The sequence below is a fragment of the Ixodes scapularis genome, unplaced genomic scaffold (assembly GCF_016920785.2).
Source record: "Ixodes scapularis isolate PalLabHiFi unplaced genomic scaffold, ASM1692078v2 PGA_scaffold4__175_contigs__length_147842914, whole genome shotgun sequence".
Lineage (NCBI taxonomy): Eukaryota > Metazoa > Arthropoda > Arachnida > Ixodida > Ixodidae > Ixodes > Ixodes scapularis.
Window position 1 is genome coordinate 90,496,670 of NW_024609879.1, and position 24,849 is coordinate 90,521,518.

The 24,849-nt window shown below is 46.6% G+C and overlaps 2 non-coding genes across 2 annotated transcripts; both read left to right on the forward strand.

Moving 5' to 3' along the window:
- The first annotated feature begins 2,334 nt into the window (after window positions 1-2,334).
- Trnai-uau lies at window positions 2,335-2,426 on the forward strand. The gene is given in 2 exon segments: window positions 2,335-2,372; window positions 2,391-2,426. It is a non-coding gene; the product is annotated as a tRNA-Ile (tRNA).
- Window positions 2,427-13,913: 11,487 nt separating this feature from the next.
- Trnai-uau lies at window positions 13,914-14,005 on the forward strand. Its single transcript is given in 2 exon segments — window positions 13,914-13,951; window positions 13,970-14,005. It is a non-coding gene; the product is annotated as a tRNA-Ile (tRNA).
- Window positions 14,006-24,849: the final 10,844 nt, after the last annotated feature.

Below are 24,849 nucleotides of genomic sequence, written 5' to 3' on the forward strand. Positions count from 1 at the left end.
CGAAAGACGCAAAAGGTTGATTATCCCCCATCGAGCGGTATACATAGGGGCAAAGCTACGGGCTGGCTGGTCCAACCAGGAGCCAATTCGAAACCTCGTGGGAGATGACCCCGACGCGGGTATTAGTGCGTGCTTCTTACCACTCTGATGCGCACGCCAGAGCTGTACATGTCGCGTGTTTTCTAACTGGCTCCTGATCGGGCCTGGTGGCTCGCAGCTTCGAAGGCAGTCCATCGGAAGGTGAGCTTCCAATCCGGTCTTAGTCGATCGGGACGCAAGAGCCACAATTTCATATATATCTATTGTACGTTTAGATGTGGAATGAATAATGATTTCTATGGAACTTAGGATTTTTGCCGATCTCTTTTTGCGGTTGTTTCAACTCAGTCGCTGACCTCCCGTGACCGGCGGAGAGACATGGCGGAGAGTCCGACTTGACATGCCTTTGTTGTCGTCGTCACCCATTGTTATAAGGTGGAGCGCGTTTGTGGCAGGATTTGGAGAGTTATAACATGTTTACAATGTTAACTATGAGCAATGTTTTACGATAAGAAAAAAAACAAAGCGGCCCGCGACCGCTTGTGAACTTTACGAACGGCCCCCCACCTGCCTCGCATTTACGCGACAAGCACCCGCGAAGATGCTGGCCATCACAATCATTGATACAATTAAAAAGCTTCCTGATCTTGTGATAATTACCGGCTGGTCGTACTTCCTCTAACCCTCGAACAGTTTTTTTTTTTTTTGGCGTGTCAGCGAGCGCAGTTGACTGTTTGTTCGCCTCATTTTCGGATAAAAACTCACCGGACACACGCTCACCGGAAGTGCGTTCACCGCAAGTATGCTCATTAAACTTAAATTCACCGGAGGTAAACTCATGGATGGTGTGCTCACCCAACATAAGCTCCCCGAACTGATGTCGCGGGGCATAAAAGTTGAACGGACATGAAACCTTACAGGGCGAAAAGTTCGCCCATCTCGGTTGAGTTTTCGTCCAATTTCGTTCACCTTCGATCTTCGAGGTTCTGATTGGCTCTTCTGATGGAGCAATTCTGTTACTCTCACGTTAGTGTAGACATGAGTTAAGTTTAATCATAAGATAGGAGAAAAAAAATGCCGACATATTTAGGGCACAAAATGAGTAACAAACGCGAATCACATCATTGACATGTTCATTTACGAGCCCCGAACAGGTCATACGCCTCGCAACGTGAAGAGGAAACCAAAAACATCGGTTCGTAACCAAGAACATAGTTTCACTAGCCGATATTACCTTGAAGGGTCAATCTCGAATCAAAAAGCGTGAACATAGTAAAACACGCCTTGATGTGGACTTTTCGTAGTAATTGCATTAGCAACGTGTCTACGATTTTATGTACGAAAACATCAGCAGCGTACATTTTGCCACTAATTATTTACCGGCTCCTATTAAGATAAAACATTTAAAAAAAGTTTCTGGTTAGCTTTACGCATCCGTTTTAACCACTCATTAGATCGTACAGGTATACAGATTGATGGTCCGTTTTTAATTAGAAACAAAAAATAGTGAATCTTGCTGTTGTGAGACAGCATATATTTTCTATCCAACTCGTTCGGCGGAACTGTGGACTGCGTCACTTTGTCTAAATAATTATGATATGCAATCACTACAATACACATGCCCTATACTACACTGAGGGCTCACCTAAACAATACCATCGACTTTCTTTAATTCTAATCACAATGGAAGATTTGCGCGATGATTTAAACAGAAATAAGTAAATGAATTAGCAAAAAGCGGTTTATTTTGAATTGTGCACTATGTTGAGTATGCTGTTACTGCGTATAATTTATTGCAGTCGATGTTATATGAAACTACAAGGGAGCAAGGTGCTCCGTCAAGATATACTGCTTCTTTTTCTTCTTTGCTTCCGTCATTCATGTACCAGAATGGAAAATAAAGGTATTTATGACTACACCATCAAGAAAAATATAGGCTATTAATATCCAAATTATATTCGGGTATTTGAGTTTTTATTTTTTTGTTGTTCGTAGATTTTCTGTTTAACGAAGATTCTCTGAGGTACCTAGAAAAAAGAAACCGAATCGAAGCGCCTGGAATTCGAAAATGTTCGTCGAGAAAGCTGTGAACAAAGCGAAGTTCATCGTAGAATGCGTCAACGACATGAAGAGCCGGGGGAAAAGAAACGTGCCCTTTGCTCAGCTAGAGCTGAGCAGCCGCAGCTGCCTTTTCACTCAAAGAAACAACAAAAAAAAAAAAAAATCGAATGGCGTCATGGCGCTAATTTGTTCGCAGCTGGAACTCTCCGATATAAAGCCCCGCCGTCGCAGACCTCCCCAGTGGCGCAATTGGTTAGCGCACGGTACTTATAAGTCAGTGCTTGTGAGCTATGCCGGGGTTGTGAGTTCGAGCCTCACCTGGGGAAAGGCAGAGTTTTTACTTTTCTTTTGTCATTTTTTAGCAACAACAAACCGCGTCAGGTTTCACCTGAGACTGTTTCACTTTTTTCTGTTCATTCCACTTCTGAAACTTTATTTTACCATGCCCCAGTGAGGGATTTGCTTACATCCTGGTGAGAGTCCAACAGTTCACCTGTACTCCTTCTTTATAAGTTGTTTTCGTTCTACGTATAATTGAAGCAATAAAAAAATAAGTTATTCTGGCAAACAAATAACGAAAAAAAAGGGGAAAAAATTAAAGCCGTTTACAACTCCCTGTAACGCCGCATTAGAGCGCAGCTCTTGAGGAGGAGGAGGGAAGGGTAATGAGGGTCGAGTGTTCTCGGGGGGGGGGGGGGGGGGGGGGGGGGTTCACATGATCTCCCAGGTCACGTGACCTCCCAGAGAAATTTTTCCGGTAGATTTAGTGGGGAAATTTTTTCGCTAAATTTAGCGGGGAAATTCTTCTGCTAATTTTAGCGGGAAAATTTTTCCGCTAAATTTAGCTGGGAATTTTCTGCTAAATTTAGCCGCCGTATGATATCACAAGGGTGACGGCACATGTGACGTCATCCCCCTGACGTTACACATGACGTCACTCGTGACCGTCGTGACGTCACTCGTAACCCTCGTGACGTCACACGTGACGTCATTATGGGAAATGACCTATAATGCAACGCGCGGTTACGCCGGCGCCGGCGGTGACGGCGAAGTTACTCAAGCCGGAAATGGGCGCCTAAGAGCTGCGCCCTAAAACAGGGAAAAATTATTATGATGTTTTGTTGCGACCCCTGGTGGGAGGCCGAAAAACTGATGACTCTTAAAGTTGAGGAAATCGTCGAGGGCGGTGCTGACGCCTCTATCATCGGCATTGCCAGTGTATTTTTAGCTCAAAAAGCCGAACTGCTTGCACAGTTTATCGATAAATTAATGCTTCAGGTAGTGCGCCTGATTTATAAATATTAATAAATTTAATGACTTAGCGTTAGTACTATTTGATGTTAGTAATCATAGTCCATCAAAAAGGGTCAGGAGAGATTACGCTTGGGTTTATTCAAAACAATACAACGGTGTGACCTCCTTTGATTTAATAATTCAGGTTTAAGTAAGGTTTAATAATTTGTGATGATGATAATCACGATAACGGTCACGAGCAGATTACGGGAGCGGCGCGTTTCCGAGCACATAGACTGCACGAGAGGCGCTCAGGCTTCACGTCGCTTCGGTGACTTCATTTCTTGAGAGTAGCAGTGTACCTCGAATTTGCCTAGCCACCAACTCATCCGACATAGCGAGCGTGCTTTCGGAGTTTAGGTTTCTTCTGGTGGGCAAGAAAGGGAGGTGCGAAGATCGTTTGCTTGTCCCATTGGCCGAGATCGGTCCTACGCTTTACGACTCATGTATCATGCATCTATTACCATGCTAGCATCTTTGAGCTGGCAGCAGCGCCGCAGCGGCAAAGACCTGGGCATTCCTTTTTTTTCCAGGTTCTTTATGTCGTTCAAACGTTCGATACGAATAACTTTGCTTTGTTTAGTGTATCCCGAAAGTGTTCGGGTTCCAGACGGTTCAATTTGTGTTCAGTTCGACGTTCGGTGAAGGCGCGGAGGGCACATCGTGCGCTAAACTGACTGTCATGTTCCTGGTGGCGTCAAGGCTACTTCCAGCATATCGATAGGGTGCATACATATCTGTCTGTCTCAGAGTGAAGACATTCTTTGTGGCACTGAGTGGGCTACCTCGTGACGCGTTCGAAGTTCGAAGGTTGAGAGCAGGGACACCAGCAGAGCAGGTCAAAATCAGACGTTCTTCACAGTACACTATACACGCTGTACGTCAGTGCTGCCCAAGCTTGGCTACCCTGCGATTCATCAAAAATAAAATATAAAATACCGTGCCGCAAACTACCAGTGCAAAAGAAAAAAAAATATTTAAACGTTACGTGGGACGCATCGTGAGCCATCTTTTTTTCTTTTTTTCCCCGAAGCTATTGAGAAATATTAGGTGTCATAGGGCTAGTGGAAATGCTAAATACTCAATGCTGCGCTCAGCAGCTGAAGCCTTGACAGCACCAGCAAAACGACAGTCAGTTGGGCACACGAAAACCCTCTGCGCCTTCACCGAATGCCCAACTAAAACAAATTTTACCGTCTGAAATTTTCGAGATACGCGAAACAAAGCAAAGTTATTCGTATTGACGCTTTCAGCGAGTCAGTTACTCGAGCTGTCACCAGTCGGCGCGCCCTTCGCGCGCTTTCCGGGCCGCCATAGCCACCTTCAGTTTCTCGCCGTTGCTCCGCGTTGTGTGCTGCACAGGCCACCACCGGAGCTTCGTTTTCGTGTTCATTTACGTCTCGCGTTGAAATCTTGTATTTTCTTTAGGTCTTTTCGACATTTAGGACTTTCGTTTAATCATTTGATATTTATATTTCAACATAGCTCTTGTATTTTCTCATTAATGGAGTGGAATCGGACAGCGAAAGGGTCGACGACAAGATTATGAGGCTTCAATGACCATGTAAGTTCATCCCATTCTTACGTTTTTGTCGCTAGTAAAGGGCAGTCAACACTCGTGCGACATCTGTAAATTGCAACTGACGCAGTAAGGCTATCACAGTCGTGCTTCTCGCTGCATGAGCGCGCTCGTTTCCGTAAAGCCGACCCGCATGTAAGCGATTTTGCATGCGACGAGACGAGCGACGGAGATTTCTCACTGCCGTCCGTCGCATCGCTCGGTTTTGGGATTTCTAGAAAACATCGCTCACCGTCTTGGTCACTTGCTCCGTCGCTTCCATGTGGTTTGCCTCGTCGCGCGACTGACCGAGCGACAGCGAAGCGGGTCGCCGTCGCTTATCTGGTCGCTCGCCAAATCGCTTACATGCGGTTTATACTCAATTTTCATGCACACAGCATTGGACCATTGGCGCCTCGATAATAAATATGAACCGCGTGCAAGCGATTCGGTGAGCAACAAGACAAGCGACGGTGACCCGCTTCGCTGTCGCTCGGGCAGTCGCGCGACGAGGCAAGGCGCGTGGAAGCGACGGGAGCAAGCAACCAAGACGGTGAGCGACGTTTTCTAGAAACCCAAAAAAATCGAGCGATGCAACAGGCGACAGTGAGAAATCTTCGTCGCTGACTCTCGTCGTTGTCGCTCGTCTCGTCGCAAGGCTAAATCGCTTACATGCGGGTCGGCTTTACGAAAACAAGCGCGCACATGCAGCGAGAAACACGACTGGATAGCCTTACTGCGTCAGTTGAAATTTGCATATGTCGGAATGGTGTTGACTTCCCTTTATTAGCGAGAGGAACGTTAGAATGGGATGAACTCACATGGTCTCTGAAGCCATAATCTTGTATCGTCGATCCCATTCGCTGTCTGATTCCATTTCATAAATAAGAAAATACAAGAGATATGTTGAAATAGAGATATCAAATGATTAAATAAAAGCCCGAAATATCGAAAAGACCTAAAGAAAACCCACGATTTCAACGCGGAACGTAAAAGAACGCGAAAACAAAGCTCCGGTAGTAGCTGGTGCAGCACACAGCGCGGAGGAACGGCGAGAAACTGAAGGGCGGTTATGGCGGCTATGGCGGCAGGGTCACGTGACGTCAAGATGGCGGCGCCCTTGAAATGTTGCCTGAAAGGGTCTATTCGCGACTCCAGCGACCTATAGGGGGCGCCACCACCAAACAAACATGGCGGCTAAGTCCAGGTCGCGTCGGTAAAGTGAACTAGAGGGGGGTAGTGAGGTCAGAGCGCGCTGACGGCGGCCGCACTTCGTGTCGACGGCACGAGAGGGCGTCGCGAATGCATGGGCTGGATGAAGCGGGTGGCCAGGGCGGCTCGCATTGCTTTTGCTGCGCGACTGAAGACTCTTTGTTGAAGCTTTTCGGCTCGAAATGTTTGCCGTTTTAGGTCCGAACCCCTTAAAAGAAATACACGACACAAAATAGACGCAGTGTTCGCTTTGCGCGGGGTACGAAGCAGAAATGCGCGACGTGGAAGGCGAACACCGCCTGACCAATTTCCTGGGCGGCGTTTCGAAACCCAAGTGTTCTTGCACTTTTTATTTAATGGCAGGTGAATTTGTTAGGAGCCTGTCATTAGAAACAGGGTGAAGCTATTTAATGGGCAAGATCCTTCACTCGCCGCATAAATTGCTAGTTATATTATTGAGACAGGATCATACTGATGGTTCCTAGATATTTAAACAATCACACCTCAAGCCTCAAGGATGGCATGCGATCGTTTCAACAGGCCATGCCTTTTATCCCTAATATAGAAACCGTGCAAAGCTACTCCCAATGTTTAATCTCCTTTATTGATTCATCATTATGCGTCTCGTTAAGCCAATTTCAAAGAAACCTGTTGGGTAAATACTGCTGGACAAAAAGAACTCGTGAGACAGCAAACTGTTATTTATACATGAATACACTTTATTAGTTAAACTCAGCAAAAACACAATACTGTGAACGACTTATTTTTGGTGGGCTCAATATTTTGTGATTACATATATTTCATTTCATTTATTGTCCTCAAGTCACCCGAAGGCATTAAATGAGGGGGGAGGGTACAAGCTGATTAAATTCTAATACAAAATACACGCGAATGTGAGAAAGACAAAACATCCGCACATACTTAAAAGAAAAAAAGTAGGTATACAGTATGCTTCAACTAACCAAGCAGACGACAGTCAGTGGTAACGCAAGTGCACATACCTATAAAGGTATAACATACAGGTGGTGTACACGCACAGTACGCCTAAAGAAAAAGTCACTGAACAATGTTTCACAGGCGTCTCTGAAAAGAGCGACGTCCGCCAGACCCGCAACGGATTCAGGTAGACTGTTCCAGTCTTCAATGGCTGATTGCAAAGGCGATTCTGAAAATTGATACAAACAAGAAAAAGAAGCGGTCCAAGAACTGAGCCCTGTGGAACTCCAAATATTACATTTATTGTATTAGAAGTTCCTTTGTTGAAAATTACCGATTGTGTTCGGTGCGAGAGAAAATTAAGGATCCAATTGGTGTACATAGGGTGAAGATCTAGACTGCCTAACTTCTTTAGTAACCGCTGGTGAGGAACCGTCAAAAGCCTTAGAGAAATTCATAAACACAGCATAGAGTCACAGTATCCAGCACTTAAGCTCTCTTAGATTCAGCTTTTAGGTCAAAGCTAAAGTTTTGAAATAATTCGCGGGTTCCAATTTTCGCGACACGGTGGGATCTCACTATCGATTCCGATGTGTTTACATTTTACCGGAATTGTTCGAGGTACCTAATTTTCGCGACACGGTGGAATCTCACTATCGATTCCAATGTGTTTACATTTTACCGGAATTGTTCGAGGTACCTAATTTTCGCGACACGGTGGAATCTCACTATAGATTCAATGTGTTTACATTTTACCGGAATTGTTTGCGGGACCTAATTTTTGCGACACGGTGGGATCTCACTATAGATTCCAATGTGTTTACATTTTACCGGAATTGTTCGAGGGACCCATTTTTTCGCAATTTGTAGGCGATTCGCAAAAATTAAGTCGTTTACAGTATTTACATTTCTATCACACTCGAAGGGCAACGCAGGGCGTGTTTGGAGCAATCCTAGCTAAGAGCAGCGACTGATTTTTGTGTGCATCTTTTTTTTTCTACGCGATTCTCGCGACTGGTTCAGCCCTTTCACATAAAAGTGAAGCCTTGTTAAAACGTAAAACTTTACCAATGCTGCCGTGAGCACACTTGCATGTTGGCTGCAGCCTATGGTATGGCGGAAGCGGGATTCCACCAGCAACATAATATCGACAATGCTGTTGCTGCACAGCTGCGTTTTACTGAAAAAGAAAGTAAAAATATCCTCCAGTTTCTTCACGGCGAGGAAGAGAGCGTGGGAAGGATACAAAAGCCCACCTTTGTCGCAAATTTTCGTAAACCCGCAGTTTTCCTCGTCGGAAGAGCTCCCCAAAAAAAGTCTGCGGCACTCTGAACAATTGCTGCGGGCAAGGAACCTGCGAGCTACATACCCTGCCATGTAATGTATTAACCGGGAATCACTTTTTTGCTCTACGTATGCTTTGTGTTCGCTAGGAACGCTACGGAGCAGGCACTCTGCGGACCCCAAGTTTCCCGCCTCAATCTGTTTGTCGATTTCGGCAACTCTGGCTTCTGTAGTTGAGCCATCAGATGCATTGAGCAAAGAACTGACATCTTCATTGACTTCGGCGTTGCCCGAGCTAGCTACTTTTGCCAAATTATAAAAAGACAGGCAGTTGACAATAATTAAGAATTGCGTTGGCGTTGGATGGTCGTTGGAGCCACTAGATTGTCTGACAATCCCAAATAAATTTTCAAGGGGATCCTGACTTAACCGAGATGTCATGAGGTAGCTGAAAACGTGTGCTGTGAGGTAATCTAAGAGAGCTAAAGTGCTGGATACTGTGACCCTAAGGCCATCTGCTGTGGAGTCGCTCAAAAATCCCCCCACTCCTTTTGCATGGGACTCCCAAGAAGACAAAAAATCAAGAAATTCCTTCAAGAACTCCACTTCTTTGGACCCTGGACGCAGAGCTTTTGCTGTGAAGCGGGAAGTCATGATCTTGATCAGGTTGTTGATGGTTCTGAAAGAATACAAATAGACTCATACAGTTTGCTAGCACTTCCCATTGTCGATACAAGTCAAAACTGCTGCGATAGACAAATTAAATTTTCATGATCTGCTCAGTAAAAATTAAAAATATTATACCGGAATGTAAACAGAGGCTACAGACTTAACAAATACAAATTTTCTCTCAGGTAGTCCTTCAAAGGTACTTAGCACGTGTTTTCATTATTTCTCCGACGGGTTCATTAGGTCAAAGGGCAGCAAACTAACTGATTAGCAGGTTTCTGCTTACCTAAAGAAGGACAATGTTGCATCGAAGCTGCTGCAGGAGGACTCTAGCTCATCCTGGAAGAACTGGAGTCCGTTGATGACACGGTCTCCGAAGAGTTGGAAGGCGAAGGACACCCTCATTTTTTTCAAATCCATTTGGTTGAAGGTGGACAGATGTAAGACCGGGCATCGCCTTCAGGGTGACATTGCTTGAGTCTTTCTTGAATGCTTCCCTTACAGGCCGCATGGAGACCTGAAACAGTAGCCGTAACATATTGCATCCATATTGCATTTTTCACATAAAGACATGCGTGTTTAAGCACGAGTATATAAATGCTTTTGATAATAGCTTTTATGAAATGACTCTGCATCGGCATAGCAAGAAACGCGAGATCAGAAAGAGCAAAATTGCAAAGTGCTTGTTTTGTTACGAAGTAATAACACATACCATTCCATCCGGGGTGTTCAATGGATACTTGAGAAGCGTATTCCTGAGGCACTTGAGTAAATGAGGAAAATCTGACAGGAAATGGAGATGCCGAGATGAATCAACAGGGTGCTCAAGCTTGCAGGTAACTTTCCCTGACTTAACGCCGATTCCCAAGATTTTCCACATTCGACGGTTCCATGAAGCACCGTCTGAAGTGAGGAAATCAACAATGAGTCCGCTTGCTTCAGCCAGGATTGTAGCCTCTATTAGAACTTTTGCAAGCTCCTCTGCCTTGGCATTTCCATTGGTGGCAAACGCACCTATAATTTGAGTCCATTTACCAGTGAAAGGGACGAACATGATGATCATGCCATGGTCACAGACAACATTCTGCCCCTCAGTCATAGTAGGTCCCATGTCAACGAAGCCTTCAATGTGTCCAGAAGGTGTTACAGTGAGGTGCTCAGAAAGTTTGATCTCATCCACTAAAAGGCCACCACGTCTTTTACAGCTACTGATGTGCCTCGTTTTCTGCTTTAGTTGTTTCAGCACCTTGTGATTGAAACCATACCCGCTCTTGTAGATTCTGAGGTAGCGCTTCAAGGTACTTTTGCTTGGTAGGGAAATGATGTCGTGTTTGCGAAGATGTTCATACAGCCTGGCACTTTTCATTTTCATCATGATACATTCCAGAACCCAGTCCTTTGAGTAGGTGTTTCCCTTCGAGCTTCTCTTCTTTGCTGCTGAAAAACACTGCCTAACGCATTCTTGCTGCTTGGGAGGCAAGGTTGCAATCTTTGCCTGTAGTACTTCGTCAGGTTTTGAGGCATTATCATCTTGCATTTGCTTGAGCTGGGCTTGGAGGTTAGCATTGCGAGACAACAGTCTTCGGTTCTTTTGCGCAGCCGCACGGAGCTTCTGAGTGATGCTTCGAACGTGCTTCTTGACTGATCGCTGAACCCTTGACCGCCGTGTTAGAAGCGCCTTTCTCAGGTATCGGCAGGAGATGCATGCTTGTCCTGTGAAGAAAAAAAGAAAACATTTAAAATTGAAACCAAAAACATCTTTCAGCTTAAATAACAATGCATCAGACATCGCAATTTACTATGTTCGATTTGACAAAGACGATGTTGGCATGACATTCTTAATTCTTCCCAAGTGGCACTGATACACACCTTCAGTTGGTTCTTTTCCTGTGCAGCGGTTGCTGAAGTATGTGCCCTCACGGGTGACCACTTGCCCCTCAAGGCCCTTTGTAAGGTAGGATCTTGGCACGTCGCTCGTCGGCACGGCACCTCCACAGAGACGATACGAGTCGACGTCTCGGAGAAGAACCTCCGCTTCCTCGCAGCTGACGACGCGTCCTCCTTCAGCCATGCGGCCACAAAGATGAACAGTGTATACAACTCCAGGCCTGCTGTCTCGTGAAAAAATAACTACTCTCTCGGATAAAACTTCATTGTCACACATTTTAAGTTTACAATACACGAGACCACTGAGGCTCGGAACTCGGTGACAGCTCCAGTACTCGGAGGGGACACACAGCTTGGAGTATTCTTCGGGCATACAGGCTTCATCAGCTTCATCAAACGCCCCGGTATCGGCTGCAACCGGTGTGGTGCTGCCAGTGCTGCTGCAGGCAGTTGGAGAGGCAGTGTTTTGCTTTTTTTTACCGTCAACTGAGGAAGCATCGGCGTTCTTTCGCTTTCTCGGGGGCCTCGGCTGCGACGTTTTCTTTGACAGGTAGCTCGGAGCATTCGGCAGCAACGTCGGCACAGCGCCAGGCAAGAGCTGCGGCTTTCCGCGCGGATTGCGCACCTCTTCTCCGTTTACAACGTGAACGTAGTCTCGCGTTATAAACGATGGCTCAAAATGAAGCTCACACACCGAACACGTTTCGTCGAGGAGCTTATCCTTGCGATGCAAGTTCCGTTCCCAAAGTTTTCTTTGTTCTTCCTCCTTGGGTACTGAGAACAGCGACGGCTGCTCGCCTTTCCGCCATTGATAGCCTGTCTGGCACCCCGGAGCGAAGCAGTGGCGTTGTCGACGTCGATTCGGCATGGTACTTCATTGGACATAAACGACAGCAGACACGGGTAACACGGGGTGAAGAGCGGTTCAAAATGGGGGCAAACTTCGAGCTGCAAACGCTGCAAAATCGACCAAACGCAAGCCGAAGCTGCGCGCTCAGGGCCTCCGGAACGCTCGCAGGCGGTCGGATCCTACAGCCACTACGTCCGCAGCGCCACCGCGTACATCCGGGACCTTTCCACATGCGCCGTTTCACAGCAATGCATGGCGCGCCTCGGCGCCTGATCTCACTACCCCTCCTCTAGTTCACTTTAGCGTCGGCTCGGCCGGGCCGCCTGAATGGGTGGCGCATTCAATTTAATAAATTTTCTTTTGTTGAATGCCCAATTTTATGGGTATTTGAACTGAGACAGTTAAGTGTAGCCGGTATGCATAAACTTGCCGAGCATAGTTTTGTTTTGCCGGTGTTTTTTTCTTCTTTTCATGTCAAACTTTCGTTTTAGAGACTTCGATCAAAACCGAAACTATGGGCTCCGGAGAAACGGTAGTAGACTCTAATTAGTTTTGACCATCTAAGGAAAGCGGCGAGGGCTACAAAATTGTTCCACCGAGAGTAATTTTTAGCTAACTCGCATGCCTCGACCATGCGACTTATCTGTCCGCGAAATTGAGCCTTTGTGCCTGTCCGCATTTTAAGAAACAGCTCCAGTCGTGTGCTCGGTCAAGAGCACAGGCTGCAGGAAAATTACGAAAATTAAGCAAGCGCTTCTTGAGCCAAGGAGCATGTCAACTCGCTGGCGCTTCACCGAGCAAATGATACTCGTATTTCAATTCAGGTTTTAGTAGCAATCGAGAAGTCATTTTGACGAATATGCGGATTATGTATTATATTACGTACTATGTCCTACTAAAGCGATATGAGTATATTCTTCGGGTTGAAATATGAACTTAGTTAACTAAGTATTAGGTGAACTGCTGAATAAGAATATATTTAACAGACAGAGAGATGCTACTTAAACTTAGCCAAATGGTTCTAGCCGGTAGAACGGAGACGAATGCGGACAAACTGAGGAGAGTCTTCATCGGAGATTCACTCAGACCTCTCTGCATTGAACTTGACTACGAATCCTGAACGGATAAAATGAGTATTTTTTGTGGCCGGTCAACCTGAGCAATGTAGACGTATATTGCTGCTGGCTTCGACAGGGTTTATAATATAAATATTGGAGGTGCGATAGATCCTAATGACGTGACAGCTTCTAACTTTGCGAGACGCGTCCCCCACCTTTTGAAAGCAGATAATTTCCCTCATTAATCATATGCAGCGAGCAGGTTTCTGAATCAAGTAATTGCGAAATTAGCCCAACTCCTTCATTGTGGTCTTTTTCGGCGAAAAGCTGCCAAGATGAATAGCCAACGCACCGGCCGGTGTTAGTGGCTCAAATTAACTTGAAGCTAATCGAGCACAACCAAACTCAAGGAAAGGAGCTATCGAACCTTCCCATTCTCTTGACTGCAACATTGGTGTTCCCTCCAGTGAAACACTTCGTCTGTCGACCTCAGTCCACTGTTCTACATCCTTATAAAGAAACCACTTATCAGTTACCAAGCAGTCGCCACTTTGAATGTGATTAGAGACAGACGAGAAATCAAAACGTTTTTCCGTGATTCCTCCTCATCCAAGAAATTGAAAGCACTCGACCGTGTGTTGTGGAGTAAACGGGCTTTCAAACACGTGATGTAAAGAAACAATCTACTGAGGCTACACCACACTAATGAACACTCAGGCAAACTTAAGAAATGTTCGGACCTTCGTCAAATTACATTGCTCGCCCCCGCGCCGACAGCACGTGTCCGCGAAAGCCATCAGAGACGCGGCGGGGCGCGGAGCGACCTGGACCGACTGGTTCCCGGTTTTCCCGCTTGGCGGCGTCCGTTTTGCTGGAGTCGCGAATAGCGTCTGAACGACACAAAGCGCCCGGAAAAGAAAGAAACGCCATTTGCCCAGATAAAGCAGCCGCAGCTGTTTCCTCTTTACTAGAGAGGCAAGAAAAAAGAAAATAATCTCATGATGTCATGGCGCTATTCTGTTCGCGCCTAGGGCTCGGTGATGAGTCCCCGGAGCTTTTTCAGACCTCCCCAGTGGCGCAATTGGTTAGCGCACGGTACTTATAAGTCAGTGCTTGTGAGCTATGCCGGGGTTGTGAGTTCGAGCCTCACCTGGGGAATGTTTTATGTAACCTTTTGCGTCGCACGACTGTAGCACTCCAGGAAAAAAAAGAAAGCACACGCACTCGTAACAATCTTCTAAATAAGTCAGTGCTTGAGAGCAATGCTACAAGATTGTAAGTTGAAGTCTCATCTTCACGTAGCCAACAGTCTTTTTTTTTTTTTTTCTTTTCTATTGTTTTTTTTTTTTTTTTAATTAGCTTGAGACGGGGCCCCGGTTTCGCTTCCTTTTCGCTGCAGAAACGTTTTCGCAGCTAAAGTCGTCATTGGAGAGGTTTCGCAATAGGCCCTTTTCAAAGCAAGATTGATTGTCGCCAATTGTGGGGCACGAAACGCGTGATTGGGTCCGAGTCCTTGCCGAGCGATGACGTAGCACTCGCTTCCAATACGAGATGAGCCGAGGTCACGCCGAACGTCGACGCAGCCCTCGTGTCCAATACGTGTTCAGAGCACGTGAAAAGCAATATCGAGAAGAGCCCATGGCGCCGACTTTTCAAAAGAGTATATTGATCCCGGTGTGTGGACAGTGTACCTTATAGCCGTCAAAAATTTAGCGAGAAACACTTACCATTAAATTTAGCGAGGACTCGAACTGTCTTGTGACACTTTGACATCATGAAAACCGTTTCACCCTGCATTGTTTTTTCGCTAAAATTAGCGCGGAAAACTCGAGGACTCGCACTGTCTCGTGACACTTTGACATCATGAAAACCGTTTCACCCTGCATTGTTTTTTCGCTAAAATTAGCGCGGAAATCTCGAGGACTCGCACTGTCTTGTGACACTGTGACGTAATGAGAACCGCTTCATCCTGCATTGTTTTTTCGCTAAAATTATCGTGGAAATTGCGACGACGCATCACGTCACGGGACACTTCGGCATCGCGTTAAACGTTTCCCCGCTAAGTTTAGAGGGAAAATTGTGACGTCGTAAGACGTCACCTGTTACTGTAACGCCACTTAACTGTTTACCCTTCATGTTTGGCCGAAGCAGTTCTCCGTTAAATCGAGCGCGATGATTGGGACGTCACGTGATACTTTGACGTCACACGACGTTAGATGTCCATGTGAGATCGTAGTCACGTAACACTAAGCCATGTGACGTCCCGATTTCTTCGCTAAATTTAGCAGGAAGCGCTAAATTTAGCATGGAAAGTGTGACGTAACTTTCGATCAATCAATCAGTCAGCGTTTATCTCAGCTTTAGACACAAACTGAGGGGGTGGCGAGAAAAAAAAGCAGTGCCGCCCACTGCTTGACGAGCCTGGCCACCCTTACAAGTCGATAGTGTAAACGCGGTATAAATAAAATACGAAGAAAATGAAAAGCATATAGAGGTACACATAGTTGTGCGCGTAGTTTGCAGAAGTTACACATGGTCGAAGTCAGGCACGTAGCCAGAGGAAAGAGGGGGGGGGGGGGGGGAAGGCCCATGGGGCCCGCCCCCCGCAATCTTTTATTTTGCTGGGGCCTCCTCTCCCCCTCATACTGCATTTTGTCATGCAGTATGAGGTCATGGGGTATGATTTGGGGAAGGGGGGGGGGGGGGGGGGGCGGCCACCACACCCCCACATCAAAATCCCAGCTACGTGCCTGGTTGAAGCACAGACAAATTAGAGAAAAGCGATCCGGAGGGCAGAAGAAGACATATCACTCATGGTGATCACAAAGTTGCGTATTCAGAAACGTAGGCAAGATACACCGCAACACGGTAAAGCCATAGATTGTTCTACATCTGGGTAAGACAAAATTGTTCTTTCCCTGGTTGTATACGGCGTAATGTGGGGCACAGTAGAAACAACATGTGAAAAAAAAATGATAATTTTTTGCTATGATGTTTTTGTAAAAACGCGCAAATCTATATTCAAAAAATTTACATACAGTCACAAATTTAAACTGCAAGTAAGCCTGCAGGATGTATCGATTTTCTGCCTCGACAACGAAAGTTGTCGAGGCAGAAGTTTTCTTGGGTTTCTCCAAGAAAACTTCATTTCTTGGAAATCCAAGAAACGGAGTTTTCTTGGATTTCTCATCAAGTCGGTCTCTACTGGCTCCAGATATATCTTATGATCAATCCTCTGATGTTGCTTGCAGTTGCGTCTGTAATGAACGAACTCAGCGTTCCCGCTAAGACTACCAGTCTGTCTAAATTTGCGGTGAGAGAATCTTTTTTCCTTCAGAAACTGTTTTTAAATACGGAGAAAACCAGGAGGGAAATTTTGAACTGGTCTGCTTGTTCATGGTTTTTAATGAGCCATTCCTTCCTGTGCACCACCTTGGTGAATTGAAGAACCTGATAATTGGCGTCAGATGGTTGCAGAATAGGGGACCAGTCGAAGTTGGAAAAGCGGTTATATAATCCCACATAGTCACCAGCAGCGACGTTATGCAATTTGCCTAGATAAGTGAGACTAGCAGCCGGTATACGGCCGACAGGTACATCCAAGGTTATAGTTACCTCAAGTGCAGGGTGACATTTGTCAGTCGGCACCAAAAGAAATCCGCTTTCAGTAACAAAAGCGTTATAAATGAATGAGAAGCAAAGGTCAAACTCATTCAGGCCCTTGAAAGAGGAAAAGTCAGCAAGATGATCGCTCTTCTTTGCATCGTAATAATTACTTGAAACAACACTGAGTTTCCCAGCATACGTCTGGTAAACTAAAATCGCCAATTACTACTAGGTTGCATTCAACCAGTTTGTCTGCTATATCCTCAATTCTAAGGAGACAATCATTAAACTTATCCGGTTCAATGTATGGAGGAAAATAAAAAGGTCCTATCGGAACGCGTTCTCTACTATCACACTCCAGCTCTACCCACGCAGATTCTAAATAGGTCTCAAGATCAACGCGCCTGCTGCGCTTCAAAGACCTATAGAGTGCAACCAAGACACAGCCTCCCGTTTTCTTTCCGCGAGATAAATCACGATCAGTGCGATGCACAAGAAAATCCGTCGAAAAATACTCCCCAGACAGTATTTCTGGGCATAACCAGGTTTCCGTAAAGGACGAGCCTGTTGTTAACGAGGTTTCCATGATACAAAATATAGAAAAAATCAGTAGATATAACATGACAAAAGACGTTCAGTGCCCCTTAGTACGAAGGCCACGAACGTTCTGATAGGAACTTGTCCGTGCTAGTCATTTTTAGGTGATTTTATCAACTCTATAGACCGACACGCGCAGTGGACGTCCTGGAGCTGCGGCGGCGTTGCGATCGCGCCGGAGCTAGGGTGCCTCCATCTGCCGGCAGCTTCCGCTGACAGGGTGGAGACACCAATGGAGCCAATGGAGCGCCACAATATGGCGCCTGAGGTCACTTTTAGCTCCACATTGGGTGTGGGTCCTGTGGAGTGTGTGTGACAAAGTCGTGGTGCAAAAATTTTGTGTTTAGCGAAAGTTCTGGAGAGGTAGACGCAATATGACGCTGGTTAGAGCATCGCAAAGTTCGGCACAGAATGGCGGGTGTCTTCACCCTGTCAGTGGAGCGGCCGACAAATGGAGGCACCCTAGCCGGAGCCGGGTGGTGTGGGCAGAAGGGCGCGCGTTTTGCATGGGCGTCATAGTATTTCAGCATGCCGCGAAGCTGTGTAGCCGTCAATTGCACCGAAAGGTTCAGCAAAAGTATCGGAGTGAGTTTCCACAAGTTCCGGGCGGACTCTGAAAGGCGCAGAAGGTGGATAATATCCGTAGATTGAAACGAATGGTCGCCTCGCGCGGACGACCGTCTGTGCGGGAAGCACTCTCTTGAAGGCAAGTGTGGCTCCCATTTCAATCTCCGTCCCGAGGTTTACTTATACGCAGGAAAACCGTCGTCTGATCGAGACCACCTAGTATTTCTTCCTACGGTTTTCGCGCACAAAGCACCGGCCAAGCGCTTGTCGGTGGATCGCTACCAGTCTTGGCGGCAACGCGTTACAAGCAACGGCGTTGCCGGTAACACGGTACTTTTTTTTGTAACGTAATAACGTACCCGTTACCTTTCCAAAACAGTAACGGAGAACGTACTTTTGCTACTTATCTTGAATAACGCGTACTAGTGGTTACGTTACTCGTTACATATTCTTCCCAAATCTGAAAAAAAAAATTTTTTTTTTCGTGCTTTTATACTTTGTTTTATACTTTCAGCCCAGACGCAGCCGACGCTACGAGCTGATGGGACCAATCAACAGCGTCAAAAATAAACCATCATGGTGTCCGTCAGGATTCTGTATGTGTTCCACTATCGCTGAACCAATCATAAACAAGAAAGACCCCGTGACTCTCTCTTTTGATGCAGCTTGATTGGTCCCGGTAGCTCGTATACCTTCGGCTGCGTCTGGATTTAAGTTGTAACGAAGTATAGGCGCCAAGTCATTAATTACTGCACTACACTCCACCTACATTAAAAATTTTGCGTGTCTTTTCTCCATGCAAAAAGCCCCACTTCGGAAAAACCCCAACGCCTACGCCATTTGTCCCAGTGTCGAAAAACTCTATCGCCAAGAAACAATAACACTGTTACCGTCAATTTATAAATAAAATGTAATGCAAACGTAACGTGCCTTACTTTTTAACGGTAACTCCTTTTTTTTATTTGAGGAAACGTAGGTCGGTGACGCGTTTCTTTTATTTCAAAACGACGAGTAACGTATTTCGTTACTTTTTTTTTTTTTTTCTGGTAACGCCTACAACACTGCTCGCTACGCATACCATGCGGAAAGAGACCGGCGGCAGAACGGAAAAAGTGTTACCGGTTGTCGTGCCTTGCGGTCATGAGGGTAAGAAAAATATCATACCTTGACTCGAATGACGTTGTCTGTATTTAATCTATTAATAAATACACTTCCGCAGACCCACAGTCTGCTGATCTACTGTGCTGATCCCGCCGGCAGCGAGGAAAGCGGCTCGATATAATTGTAGGCCTCGAGAGACTTGTACGCCTGCACCGTGTCGGCCGTGAACTGGCTTGCGGAAAAAATTAAATAAACGACGACGTGAACCATCGACGTCGGTGGCGGCAACTTCATATCGGAACTCCAGCAGTCCTTGTTTACGGCGTACGGATTGTCTAAGGCAACACCGTTCACGCACAGTTTGTCTCTATACCGCTGCCGTTCAGGCTCGGGTATCGAGCTCAAATAGTCGGGCATAACATACGACATACGTTGACAAAAAGTACGGCGCACATATAGAGCTAGAAGCGTATCTGCAACGTCAACAACGAGCGCACGTCACAAAACGCAATGGCGAAAACACGAAAAGCCTGGCCGCTCTTGCCCACATAAAGGTCCATACGCACATTCGCGTTTGAAAGCGTTTGAGTGCGTTGCGGAGTCCTTGCGGCCAGGCGCGGTCGCTTGCGGAGCGACGCGCGCCTTCCCGCAACGCTCGGTAGCGCGACGCAAGCGAGCTCAACTTTCCGAAGCGTTGCGGTGCGTTCGGGTGCGTTCGGGTGCGTTCGACCAATCAGGAGCAGAAAGAGGAGAGAGGGTGAAGGTGCATACGCACATTCGCGTTCGAACACGTTTGAGTGCGTTGCGGAGTCCTTGCGGCCAGGCGCGGTCGCTTGCAGAGCGACGCGCGCCTCCCCGCAACGCTCGGTAGTGCGACGCAAGCGAGTAGAGACTCGTTCAACTTTCCGAAGCGTTGCGGTGCGTTCGGGTGCGTTCGACCAATCAGAAGCCGAAAGAGGAGAGGGGGTGACGTGTTCGCTCGCCCCACCCGGCCGACTCGGCGAGACGTCTGGAGACGTATCCGGTTCGCAGGTCGCAGAGCTTGCTTTTTCGTTTTGGGGAGCGGTGGGGACTGTATTTTCCAAGGCTGCGATGGTTCAAGCTTGACAAAACATCGGGGAAGCCGGCGAGATTGTCCCAAGATCGAACACTTCGACGCTGTCGCTGTGCGCCGCCATGTTGCCTTGGATTTCGCTTACTATTGGTGAGCCACTAGCGACGATAGCGCGTTCTTATTGGCTCTTGACTGCGGTTGACTGCGTGTCAACGCAACTGTGCGTACAAGTTTGGCGCAAGCGGTCTTCGCAACGCAACGCGTCCGCTTGCCGCTACGGAACGCACCGCGCTCAAACGCGAATGTGCGTATGGGCCTTGACGTGTTCGCTCGTCCCACCCGGCCGACTCCGCGAGACGTACGCGGTTCGCCGGTCGCAGTGCTTGCTCTTTCGTTTTAAGGGGTGTCCAAACAGGACACTACAAAACCCGCGACTCCGACAAATCGTGAAGATCGAAGCGGACGCTTCTATTTTTACGGTCTGTCGGAGTCGTGAAAATGTTTGCAGGAGTCGTGAAAATTTTTACGATCACGACTGCTCTCCTCTTCAGATTGACGTCACACGCCACCTGCGTCTCTGTCTTACCTCGCCAACGCCCTCGCGTACCGCCGTCGCCTCGGCTCGAAGGCCAAGGAGGTCCAGCTTTGGGTGGATTTGGGACATTCCTGCGTCGAAGGGTGCGTTTCGCCCGCCTCGGATCTGCTTTCTTTGTCGAGATTCACTTTCGTCGTGATGGCGTCCGACGCGGTTCCGTATTGTGAACGGAGGCCTTGAGCAATTGACCGACAGCCAACAGAGCGTGTGAGTGGCTCTCCGGACCCACGTGATGAGCAGAGCAAGGCCGCCGTGGAGGAAGCGAGGGGGAGATTTGACGGAGGGAAGTTTCCCCCCGGGAAAAATTGACGGAGGGAAATTTCCCTCCGACGGCCGGAAGGGGATCGCGGCAGAGCGCGGCACGATTTGCCGGAGTCGCGGGTTTTGTAGTGTCCTGTTTGGACACCCCTTTAGGGAGCGGTGGGGGACTGTATTTTCCAAGGCTGCGATGATTCAAGCTTGACAAAACGTCGGGGAAGCCGGCGAGATTGCCCCAAGATCGAACACTTCAACGCTGTCGCTGTGCGCCGCCATGTTGCCTTGGATTTCGCTTCCTATTGGTGAGCCACTAGCGACGATAGCGCGTTCTTATTGGCTCTTCACTGCGGTTGACTGCGTGTCAACACAACTGTGCGTACAAGTTTGGCGCAAGCGGTCTTCGCAACGCAACGCGTCCGCTTTCCGCTACGGAACGCACCGCGCTCAAACGCGAATGTGCGTATGGGCCTTAACTTCTGCGCATGCAAGGCCTTCCGGCCGTGTTGGTAAACAGAGCCGCGCCGCCGTGTCAGTCTATACGTCCACACTCATCATATACGCGGCTTTCCGTCAGTCGACCCTGAAACCTTCCGACGAGGCTGCCCTCCGGCCCGATGTTTGGGTCGAACTATGCCTCAATGTCGTCATCCACAGCAGCGACGTGGAATGAACAGTACCCACCATATATCGTGCCTTCAGCTTTGAGCATCGAAACTCCATTGGGCCAAAGGATTGCCCAAGATGTTCCCTGACGTCAGTATTGTGCCCGATACCGAAAATAAGTAACGAAATAGCGTTATTCGTTTGCTTGGAAAAAAGCTAACGCGTTACAAAGCTCCGTTACCATTTTGCAAATGTAACGAAGTACCGACCTCGTTACTTCCCATGACTAAAGGACGTTAGTTTTACGTTAGTTGGTCGTTACTTTGTGTTTTACTCTTAGTATAAGACAGCTGCTAGTATATAATAATAATAATAATAAACATAATAATTTATTTTTACTTTATATACAAAGGAGATAGGGCAAAAAGTTGCATGGCTTGCAGCTTGACGAGGCCCTACCCCTTGTGGCAAAGCAGCAGAGACATTTCAAACAGGACAAGCAAAAAACAAGGTACTACACCTTATTGCATCGATTATCTACAAAAAGTTGTTATCACTGTTTTTCAATAGCATGTAGCGTAGCATATACCCTTTGCTTTTTTAGTAATGTCAGTATTTTCACCTTCGAGCTCATTTAAAAGCGATGGTACTGTATGTTTTAAAGAAGTTAGTCCATTGTTCGTGCGGGAAGATGGTAACACACCAGCCCTCGGTGTGTCTAGTTTCATACGTCCGGTTTGTTCTCTCCAACCCCGACAGTACAGAAAAGAAAAATGTGTTATCTTGTTTTACTGCCGTAATGTAGACTCCCATCAAACGATAGTTGTACAAATGATTAATTGTCACAGCTTTATGTTTACGAAAGAGTCTCGCGCTTAATCGACATTCAACTTGAATCTGTAAACTCGTACCGTTATGTGGGTGTTACTATATCGTCGACATTAACCTGGAAGCCTCATATTGATATAATAATCGCTAACGCTAACCACATGTTAGGATACCTACGACGAAACTTCAGAACGGCCCCAGTTAGCTTAAAACTTCTTCTTTATAACACCCTTGTACGGTCAAAATTGGAATACGCAGCCTCTATTTGGGATCCTAACCACGCCTTTCTGCATAAAGCTCTCGAACTAGTTCAAAATAGCGCTGTTCGTTTCAATATGTCTAATTCTAATCGAACAGCTAGCATGTCATCAATGAAGTCCAGTTTGTTGTTACCCTCTTTGTCATTGCGCAGAAAGTTTTTTCGACTTTGCTTGTTTCATAAAGTGTACCATCATCAGACGCTGCGAGACCATTTCTTTACATTGCCTAACTATTACTCTTCCCGTCTGGACCATCCGAATAAAGTTGGTTTAACACGTTGCCAAACAAACAGTTTTTTTTATTCATTTATCCCGCATACATCAAACGACTGGAACCACCTTCCAGCAGATATCGCCAACTATACCTTATTATTTTCTTTTTCGCCAATCTTTGTCTACATTTCTGTTTGGTGAGCCAATATGAGTAATTTTATTTTGTTTATTTTGTCCGTAACAGATATTCCTTACTGCTTTTGCCAATGGCAGTGTGTTTTTGATATTTGAATTTCTTGCCGATTGTTTTTTTTTTTTTTTTTTTTTTGTCAGTTTGTTTTATTTTTGTTTGCTTTGCCCCTCCTCTCTGCAGTGCTTCGGCGCTTGGGGGTATGTACAATAAATAAATAAATAAATAAATAAACTCGAGGTCGAGGAGTGTTCTACCATACCGGTGGCGTCGAAAGAGGAAAAATTGGGGTAAAGAAACAAAAAAAGGGGGTGGGGAGGGGGGGGGTGTATTTCGGACTGTTAAAGAAAACAATACGGGGGAAGAGGGCGTGGTCGAGCTTATTTTAATCTAAAATTGTTTATGCATATGTATAGCTACTAACGCTCATCACAGCATCAAAGATCGCGTAGATGGTCATTGTTAGAAACTCGTTGTCAGAAGCCACTAGTCGTCACATGCTTAGTGGTTCGGAAATTTAAAGCAATGTCTTTGCAACCTAAATAGCTGTGCCATTAATAAAAAAAAAGAAACATAACAATAAATGCTAAATAATAAGCTGGCGAGAAAAAAGAAACTATCAAGAATCCGCCGGAAGCGTTGTATTCTTGCAGATTCAGAGGCCCAGAACTTAGAAACAAGTTTTTCCTACCAAAATGTGTACAGACTAAAAGAAACACGTCCCAAAAACGTAAAACGAAAAAAAAAAAAAAATTTTTTAATGATTTGCTGAATTTGAACAACATTAGAAATCTTTCCCCATGAGTTAATTTATTCCTCAACGTGAAAAAACAATAAATACATTATTTTGTGTTCTGCAGATGGCAACTATACTGTCTGTGGTGTTAATTTAAATGCGATACCTCAAACAATTTAGACGAAAACAATTACGAAGTTTATGGCATAATTGCCCGTAGATATATGCTGGATATTCGAAACTCTTCTTGAACAGCAACATTCATATCTTAAAACGATACTTACCTAGGCTATACATAGATCACTCTTAAGATGTTTAACATCTCTACCCTAAATAGCTTCGGCTATAGCGCACTTCAAATATGGCACAAACGACAATTGTCGAAAACCCGTCGTCCTTGCTTGCTCCTTCGGGAATTTATTTATTTGGGTATACTTCGGTATCCGGCCCGGAATCCGCCTTCAAAACGGGGACCCTCCCTAATGAGGGGGAGAGGGAGTGAGTCTCACGCTGATTCAGCGATAACGTGGGGAGCTTTTGGTGGGTGGGGTGGTCCGCTCCGTATGCTAAGAAGGCTGCGGTCATTATGGTAGAGAGGAAGGGGGAACGGACGGGTCATTATGGTAGAGAGGAAGGGGGAACGGACGGGTCTCGGGAATGTGTGGAAGGGTTGGAGGGGACAGGTGGGGTGGGAGTGATACGACCTCGGGCGACCTCGTCAAGCGCTGTTAGCGGCCGAAAAGTAAACTTCAAGGCGTCTTGGCTTGACTACGCCAAATGGTTTAGCTCGGCTAGGAGAAAAATACATCGGCTAGAGTGACGGCGGAGAGCCGCGAGGGCGGCGGATGGCGCTTTCGACTTCTTCATGTCGGGTCGGATCTTGTTGGCTATTCGAAAGTGACGGCGCTGTTTCCACGACCGACAAACCGCGCTGTCAACGCGAACACGACATCGGCGATTGTGTGCATTTTATGCGAAAATTGTATTGTGTTAATTCCGTTCCAGTTTCACAAGTAATGTTTCTTTGTGCGTGTGTGTGTGTGGACGTGCTAGGGCTTGTGCATTAAACAACCCAGACTCCGGTTGAATGCGTATCGTCCCGTCGACCGTTTCACCCCGCGATCGCGTCGGCCGCTTTTACCATCATCCTCCGTGATCATCCGCGCGAAGCTCGCCTTGCACCGGTAGACGTGCTCAGTCGCCCACTTTGCCGATGGTGGTGACGTACAAAACCACCGATGAACGCACGTATGGTTGTCACGCAGCGCTCAGTTCCGCGCAGCCCATACATTTTACCAATGATCCAAACTCGAATACGAATACCCCAGAACCGCGCGAGACGGCAAAGCCCGCCGAGGAGCCTCTTTGCTCTCCTACTTCTGCGTGTTTTCTCG